This window comes from Triticum urartu, chromosome 5A (assembly GCF_056163025.1).
Source record: "Triticum urartu cultivar PI428250 chromosome 5A, HENAU_Tu73, whole genome shotgun sequence".
Classification (NCBI taxonomy): Eukaryota; Viridiplantae; Streptophyta; class Magnoliopsida; order Poales; family Poaceae; genus Triticum; species Triticum urartu.
In genome coordinates this window covers 124,635,327-124,644,992 of record NC_141877.1, presented here as the reverse complement: position 1 = coordinate 124,644,992, position 9,666 = coordinate 124,635,327, and the positions used below count along the sequence as shown (strand labels likewise).

Here is a 9,666-nt window from a genome sequence, read left to right as displayed (position 1 = left end):
GGTCACTGGCTGTCTGCACATGCCACGTCGGATATGACGTGGCAAAATTGTGACCAACTGGAAAGGTCACTGACAAGATTCAGCCCGGTCCAGTTCAACCGTCTTTATGTGCCGAGCCCATTTATTATATATTTTTCAAGCAATTTGTGTCAACTACATGGGCCGAGCCCAAGAATTCAGCCTTTTTATTTTATAGGACTTGGCCTTATATGATTCATTTATTTTTTGGGCATCGAACTTTTTGTAGTCCATTTCAATTTTGGGCCTCCATAGCAAACATTCACAAACTTGACGAGCGTTGTTCCAGCGACAGTGAGATACAAGGATTTCAAACAATCATGTATCAAGACCATTTTATTTCTTTCAACGCGAAAGTATTCCTTAAACAGCCATGGGTACAACAGTAAGTGCATTCAACAATCCATCATAAATCAATGAACAAACTATAGCTACCAGCAGCAGCCTCCTGAAAGACTAGGAGGTACTACTAAGGAGCTAAACTAACAACAACCATCCATCATCAATCGGTGACACTAGCAATGAGCGAAAGCGGCGACATTTCAGAGACCCCCTCCCCTGCTGATGCTTTGCGTGCCGCATCACAAGTCCCCCTACATACAACAAGTTTTCAGATATTCAGAACAGAACATGTTGAGCAGTTAGGGGATCATGGGGAAAAAGTTGGTGGATGGATCAGGATGGTCTCAGATTGCTTTCGTCGTCCTCGTCTCTCACCTCATACTGGGACTTGTCAGAGTCGTCGGACGCCTCTCCTGCCTGAAACGAAAACAGGGATAGGCACGAAAGAGCATGGATCAATACCACAATGTTGTGTTAATATCACATGTCTATGATTCTGATGAAGGTGTTTGACATGAATGTTATACCAGTGGGTTGTTGTAGGTGTCGATCTTCTTGGTGTACTTGGCCTTGGCAATTAGGGAGCCTTCTCCTGCAATTCATTCAAACAGAGGAGATGTTAATGTGGTGCAAGGCTGTAGATTCTATGATAAGTATTAACAGAAGAAGAATAGCTGAACAAATCATGCGAACTGGCATGGCGAATTTGGAAACAAATTCGAGCAGCAATTTGAATCGATGAGCACAAACTATACAAATTCTAACAAGACTACAAGGCTACAAACATTTGAACATAGCAAACCATAAATTTGAACAACCATTGAGAATAGGAAGTAGATCGACAATTACACATCGACTAAATTCTAAATATCACTAACCAACTGGGTCAAACAATACCCAAATGACACGGTGCGGCTATACGGAAACATGGAAACCAACTCACAGTCCGCCAAAATTTCATCGCATCACCGAGCAAACACTGAGATCAAGCAGAAGAGACCAACACCGAATAGAGCAGTAATAGAGAGGGGATGGGGGAGCGGGTAACTTACAACATCACTCAAGATACTTCCACTTCTCACCACCGTCCTTGCCAACCTGCGATTTGAACACAAATCAGGACACATGATTTGAAAGGAAAACTATCACAACACCAGTTTGAATAAGAACAAGGAGACAAGAGTGGGAGCAAAGGGAACTGGGATGCTTACCATGAAGACATGCTTGATGTTGGGGTCCTTCCTGAAGTTGTCCCTGCGAAAACAGAACCAAAACGAGCCCAGTCAAGACGTGTCACCATGCCACAGAAACAACACGAATCAAACCACAACAACAAATCAGATCCGGGGCTCATATGAGGACTAAGACGGTGCTCAGAGGGCGCTTGGGCTTGTTGGAGTCCTTCTCGGCCTTGCTCTTCATCACCACAAGTCTGCATCGCCACAGAAATAATAGCAGCAAAGCAAATCAGAACCCGACACGAAACAACATCAGGAAAACACAAGCAAAACCACCGTGGGAAATGAGTCCATCACCTAAAACCAAGCAGACGATAACACTGAGTAAGAAAGACTGATGAGAGGTGCTGGTTTATCTAAAACCATTTCCTCGATAACACTCATTTCCATCTAAGGTGAAATAAACATATGCATGCCAAGGTGAAATAGTACAAAGAAAGCACTCATCAGGTAGCAGTGCATACAACATCCCTGTTTTTCTAGTAGCAAATACTCCGTTGTTTGTTAGCAGTAGTAAAAACTATATAAAATCCATGTTTTACTAGTAGCAAATACTCTGTGTTAACAGTAGTAAAAACTCATGCAGTACCAAATTCAAAAAAAATTGTTGTAGCTAACAGAAGTATGGAACAATTGTTAACAACTCGAGTCAGAAAAGGTAGAGTGTCTCTTAAGAGAGACACAACTGATACTGATCAAAGATAATAACAAAGCACAAAAATAAACCGATCCATAAAAATCTTGTTTCTGAACATCGGCATCAAATCAACAACACTGAATTAACATGCATTAAAGGGAAGAGCTAATACAGGGCAGGTATATGGGTATCAAAACAAGCAAGAAAGGAATGACAATCTATTTTAAGTACTTCAGGTTTGAGCCATTATTTGATATATCAGGAGAATTATTGCAAGGATCACAAGCTTTGCTGTAAATAGGTTGTAACCACATTATTTGATATCAGACTGTAAACCATCGAATTACAAAAGAAACAACATGAAATTGCTGTTATGGCCAAGCAGAAAAAATCTCCTACTAATAAACAGTGATATATCAGGAGAATTATTAAAGCATAGAATTATCCACAATGGCCATATGAATAGAGGCATGTGCACTGGCTAGGAGGATCAGAATACTGGTTTGGTTTCTCTGAAGAGAAATAGTGCTCAGCATGTTCATTGCCAATCATCTGGGGAAAGGATCACCATATCCTCCAAATCGAATGTCACATTGAAAACAAATATAATGTTGGAGAATTTGAGAATGTGTAGTAAATCACTTGGAAGAATGTGTAGTTAGTATATTTGAGAATGTTGGAGAAAACAAATTTTTTTAATCAGTATATTTGTAGCATTGACAAAACTCCTTTAGGCAAGACTACACATCAAAAACAAATATAATTGTTCGCAGTACGACTACAAACCAAGTTGTACCGTTACGCAAGACTTCTTATCAATGGCAGTACCTACCAAGTTGTACCGTCAACAGCAAGTTGCATCAGAGAATCACAGAAATTGCACTTAGGAACAGTTAATGATCTACACTGCCACGAGTCTCCTAGTAGAGCGTAGTGGAACCCCTGTAGTTATACTTGGATCTCTTTGAGCGCCTCGACGCGCTTCCTGACCTTGGGCTACAGGCTCTCGAGCATGTCCTAGTGCCACACCACCAATCCTTGCAGCGTGTTCTGCACAACCACCGCACCGAATTAGCACAACTAGGCCACATAAACAACCCAGAGCCACCCAAATGAATGAGGAACAAAATAACACAAAAGCGCTGCGGGAAACCTCACCTTAATCGACTCAACCAAGTTGGCCTAAGCTCTCGGCGCTGAGCTCAGGAGTTCACGCGCTGAGCTCTGCATCGAAACCACCACCAGCGAAACCAATAAGACCTTACGCCCCATCAAAGGCAATGCAAGGGGGGAGCGGGAGCGGAGAATGAACCTGCGGCGTTAGGGACGGCGACGCCAAGGGCGGAGAGGTCAAGGGTATCCTTGTCATCGCTCATGGCCACTGGAGACTCGGGCTCCTTCCTCCTGCGCGGGCGATAGCGAGGGAAGGCTGGGTGAGAAACCCTAGCGGCGGGGCCATGGCCATGGCCGCGGGGTAGAGTTAGGCTTGAGCTGGCAGCTGCTGGGTTGGATCTGGAGGCCGGCGGCGGGGCTGGTTGAGAGGAGGTCGCCGTCGGCAGGTGGGATCGGGGGATGATACGTCTCCAACGTATCTATAATTTTTGATTGCTCCATGCTATATTATCTACTGTTTTAGACATTATTGGGCTTTATTTTCCACTTTTATATTATTTTTGGGACTAACCTATTAACCGGAGGCCCAGCCCAGAATTGTTGTTTTTTGCCTGTTTTAGGGTTTCAAAGAAAAGGAATATCAAACGGAGTCCAAACGGAATGAAACCTTCGGAAACGTGATTTTCCCATCAGATAAGATCCAGGAGACTTGGACCGTCTGTCAAGAAAGCCACGAGGTGCTCACGAGGGTAGGGAGCGCCCCCCCTAGGGCGCGCCCCCTGCCTCGTGGGCCCCTCGAAGCTCCACCGACGTACTTCTTCCTCCTATATATATCCATGTACCCCCAAACGATCGGGGACGGAGCCAAAAACCTAATTCCACCTCCGCAACTTTCTGTATCCACGAGATCCCATCTTGGGGCCTGTTCCGGAGCTCCGCCGGAGGGGGCATCGATCACGGAGGGCTTCTACATCATCACCCAAGCCCCTCCGATGAAGTGTGAGTAGTTTACTTCAGACCTACGGGTCCATATCTAGTAGCTAGATGGCTTCTTCTCTCTTTTTGGATCTCAATACAATGTTCTCCCTCTCTCTCGTGGAGATCTATTCGATGTAATCTTCTTTTTGCGGTGTGTTTATTGAGACCGATGAATTGTGGGTTTATGATCAAGTCTATCTATGAATAATATTTGAATCTTCTCTAAATTCTTTTATGTATGATTGGTTATCTTTGCAAGTCTCTTCGAATTATCAGTTTGGTTTGGCCTACTAGATTGGTTGTTCTTGCCATGGGAGAAGTGCTTAGCTTTGGGTTCAATCTTGCAGTGTCCTTTCCCAGTGACAGAAGGGGCAGCAAGGCACGTATTGCATTGTTGCCATCGAGGATAACATATGGGGTTTTTATCATATTTCATGAAACTATCCCTCTACATCATGTCATCTTGCTTAAGGCGTTACTCTGTTTTTTAACTTAATACTCTAGATGCATGCTGGATAGCGGTCGATGAGTGGAGTAATAGTAGTAGATGCAGAATGGTTTCGGTCTACTTGTCTCGGGCATGATGCCTATATACATGATCATACCTAGATATTCTCATAACTATGCTCAATTCTGTCAATTGCTCAACAGTAATTTGTTCACCCACCGTAGAATACTTATGCTCTTGAGAGAAGCCACTAGTGAAACCTATGGCCCCCAGGTCTCTTTCTCATCATATCAATCTCCATCACTTTACTATTGAGTTCCTTTTACTTTGTTTTTACTTTATTTATTTTGCATCTCTATACCAAAAATACCAAAAAATATTATTTATCATCTCTATCAGATTTCACTTTCATAAGTGACTGTGAAGGGATTGACAACCCCTAAGCGCGTTAGTTGTGTTGAGATATTGTTTTTGTGTAGGTACGAGGGACTCGAGCGTAGCCTCCTACTGGATACCTTGGTTCTCAAAAACTGAGGGAAATACTTACGCTACTTTGCTGCATCATCCCTTCCTCTTTGGGGAAATCCAACGCAGTGCTCAAGAGGTAGCAAGAAGAATTTCTAGCGCTGTTGCCGGTGACTCTGCGCAAAAGTCAACATACCAAGCACCCATCACAATCCCTATCTCTCGCATTACATTATTTGCCATTTGCCTCTCATTTTCCTCTCCCCCACTTCACCCTTGCTGTTTTATTCGCCCTCTCTCTCTCTATCCTCCCTCTCTATTTGCCTCTTTTGCCCGTTTGCTCTTGTTTGCTCGTGTGTTAGTTTGCTTGTTTGTCGTTATGGCTAGTTATTTGCCTTTTGCCTCTATGTCTGAAATTGGGGATACTATTGTCGATAATAATTTTGATGCTCCTACTAAAGAACCCACTAGCTCACATATAAAAAGATTTCGTGTTGGTAGCGGTAATATTATTGGAAAAGGAGTTATTCAAGATTTCTTTACTTGTGCCAGTGCTTTACCTTCTATGGGTAGTTCTATTCGTCATACAATTAGTAGTCTTGCGGACGCTATTGCCATGCTTGTAGTTGAACTTGAGAGGCAATTCATGCACTTGCATCCTTCTATACAAAGGATTTACCTAGAATTTTCTAATATTGAGCATTCTTCTGTTAAGCGTGCCATTACTATATTTTTGGCTCATGAGTTTCGATTCATAATTAAAGAGGCCAAAGAAATCTTTGCACATTATAGGGTGGATGCTTGCCGTCCTCCCATAGAGACTATCCTCTTTGATCAAGAAGAAATAATACGTTTTCAATCTCTAGACTATGTTGCTTTCAATGAAAATCTTAGAAAAAGGGTTCCTACCAATGTTTTAGTTGATAGAATTTCTAAAATTAATGATGATTTAGCTATTCGAGATAATGAATTGGGATATTCTCTTGAATATAGGCTCACAAAATTCTGTCAAAAGAATGCTTATAATGATGAATTGGTTGTGCAATATGAAGGACCAAAGGAGGAACCTATACCTCCCAAGGTTGATCTTGGAGAATTTTGTCCCAACAAATTTAGCCCTTTTGATTACTTTTGCTTGCCTCAAAGAAAACTTGCTACTGAACGTAGAGAATATGAAATGAGTTTTAACAATTTATCTTATTATCATGGCAATACCTAGATCTATTATTGCTTCTTATGCCTAGCTAGGGGCGTTAAACGATAGCGCTTGTTGGGAAGCAACCCAATTTTATTTTTATTCCTTGCTTTTTTGCTCCTGTTTAGTAATAAATAAATTATCTAGCCTCTGTTTTGGGTGTGTTTTTTGTGTTTAATTAGTGTTTGTGCCAAGTAGAACCGTTGGGAAGACTTGGGGAAAGTCTTGATTGAACTTGCTGTAAAAAACAGAAACTTTAGCGCTCGCGAGAACTGCTGTCATTTTTATTTGGAAAGTGATATTTAGTTAATTCTTTTTTCAGATGATTAATAGACAAATTCCTCACGTCCAGAAATTTAGAATTTTTGGGGTTCCAGATCTTGCGCTAGCTACAGATTACTACAGACTGTTCTGTTTTTGACAGATTCTGTTTTCCGTGTGTTTTTTGCTTATTTTGATGAATCTATGGCTAGTAAAATAGTTTATAATCCATAGAGAAGTTGGAATACATTAGGTATAACACCAATATAAATAAAGAATGAGTTCATTATAGTACCTTGAAGTGGTCTTTTGTTTTCTTTCGCTAACGGAGCTCACTAGTTTTCTACTTTAAGTTTTGTGTTGTGAAGTTTTCAAGTTTTGGGTAAAGATTTGATGGATTATGGAACAAGGAGTGGCAAGAGCCTAAGCTTGGGGATGCCCATGGAACCCCCAAGATAATATAAGGACACCTAAAAGCCAAAGCTTGGGGATGCCCCGGAAGGCATCCCCTTTTTCGTCAACTTCCATCGGTAACTTTACTTGGAGCTATATTTTTATTCACCACATGATATGTGTTTTGCTTGGAGCGTTGTTTATGATTTGAGTCTTTGCTTATTAGTTTACCACAATCATCCTTGTTGTACACACCTTTTGAGAGAGCCATACATGATTTGGAATTTTATAGAATACTCTATGTGCTTCACTTATATCTTTTGAGCTTTATAATTTTGCTCTAGTGCTTCACTTATATCTTTTAGAGCACGGTGGTGGATTTGTTTTATAGAAACTATTGTTATCGCATGCTTCACTTAGATTATTTTGAGAGTCTTAATAGCATGGTAATTTGCTTAAAATCCTAATATGCTTGGTATGCAAGATTAATAATAAAACTTTCTTTTGAGTGTGTTTAATACTAAGAAAAGTTTGATGCTTGATGATTGTTTTGAGACATGGAGGTAATAATATCAAAGTCATGCTAGTTGAGTAGTTGCGAAATTGAGAAATACTTGTGTTTAGATTTGCATGTCCCGTAGCATGCACGTATGGTAAAAGTTATGCAACAAATTTGAAACATGAGGTGTTATTTGATTGTCTTCCTTATGAGTGGCGGTCGGGGACGAGCGATGGTCTTTTCCTACCAATCTATCCCCCTAGGAGCATGTGCGTAGTGCCGAGGTTTTTGATGACTTGTAGATTTTTGCAATAAGTATGTGAGTTCTTTATGACTAATGTTGAGTCCATGGATTATACGCACTCTCACCCTTCCATCCTTGCTAGCCTCTTTAGTACCGTGCATTGCCCTTTCTCACATTGAGAGTTGGTGCAAAATTCGCCGGTGCATCCAAACCCCGTGATATGATACGCTCTTTCACACATAAACCTCCTTATATCTTCCTCAAACAGCCACCATACCTACCTATTATGGCATTTCCATAGCCATTCCGAGATATATTGCCATGCAACTTCCATGATTCCATTCATCATGACACATTCATCATTGTCATATTGCTTAGCATGATCATGTAGTTGACATAGTATTTGTGGCAAAGCCACCGTCCATAATTCTTTCATACATGTCACTCTTGGTTCATTGCATATCACGGTACACCACCGGAGGCATTCACATAGAGTCATCTTTGTTCTAGTATCGAGTTGTAATCATTGAGTTGTAAATAAATAGAAGTGTGATGATCATCATTATTAGAGCATTGTACCAAGTGAGGTATAAAAAAAGGCCATAAAAAGAGAAGGCCCAAAAAAAGAGAGAAAGGCCATAAAAAGAGAAGGCCCAAAAAATGAGAGAAAAAGAGAGAAGGGACAATGTTACTATCCTTTTACCACACTTGTGCTTCAAAGTAACACCATGATCTTCATAATAGAGAGTCTCTCATGTTATTACTTTCATATACTAGTGGGAATTTTTCATTATAGAACTTGGCTTGTATATTCCAACAATGGGCCTCCTCAAGTGCCCTAGGTCTTCATGAGCAAGCAAGTTGGATGCACACCCACTAGTTTCTTTTGTTGAGATTTCATACATTTATAGCTCTAGTGCATCCGTTGCTTGGCAATCCCTACTCCTTGCATTAACATCAATCGGTGGGCATCTCCATATCCCATTGATTAGCCTCGTTGATGTGAGACTTTCTCCTTTTTTGTCTTCTCCACATAACCCCCCTCATTATATTCTATTCCACCCATAGTGCTATGTCCATGGCTCGCGCTCATATATTGCGTGAAAGTTTATAGGTTTGAGATTACTAAAGTATGATACAATTGCTTGGCTTGTCATTGGGGTTGTGCATGATGATAGCATTCTTGTGTGACAAAAATGAAACATGACTAAACTATATGATTTTGTAGGGATGAACTTTCTTTGGCCATGTTATTTTGAGAAGACATAATTGCTTAGTTAGTATGCTTGAAGTATTATCATTTTTATGTCAATATGAACTTTTGTCTTGAATCTTTCGGATCTGAATATTCATACCACAATTAAGAAGAATTACATTAAAATTATGCCAAGTAGCACTCCGCATCAAAAATTCTGTTTTTATCACTTACCTACTCGAGGACGAGCAGGAATTAAGCTTGGGGATGCTTGATACGTCTCCAACGTATCTATAATTTTTGATTGCACCATGCTATATTATCTACTGTTTTAGACATTATTGGGCTTTATTTTCCACTTCTATATTATTTTTGGAACTAATCTATAAACCGGAGGCCCATCCCAGAATTGATGTTTTTTTGCCTGTTTTAGGGTTTCGAAGAAAAGGAATATCTAACAGAATCCAAACGGAATGAAACCTTCGGAAACGTGATTTTCTCATCAGATAAGATCTAGGAGACTTGGACCCTCCGTCAAGAAAGCCACGAGGTGCTCACGAGGGTACGGGGCGCCCCCCTAGGGCGCGCCCCCTACATCGTCGGCCCCTCGAAGCTCCACCGACGTACTTCTTCCTCCTAT

The 9,666-nt window shown here is 40.9% G+C and overlaps 1 pseudogene; it reads right to left on the bottom strand.

Moving 5' to 3' along the window:
* Positions 1–2,720: 2,720 nt before the first annotated feature.
* On the bottom strand, positions 2,721–2,812 carry LOC125511761 (small nucleolar RNA Z103; annotated as a pseudogene).
* Positions 2,813–9,666: the final 6,854 nt, after the last annotated feature.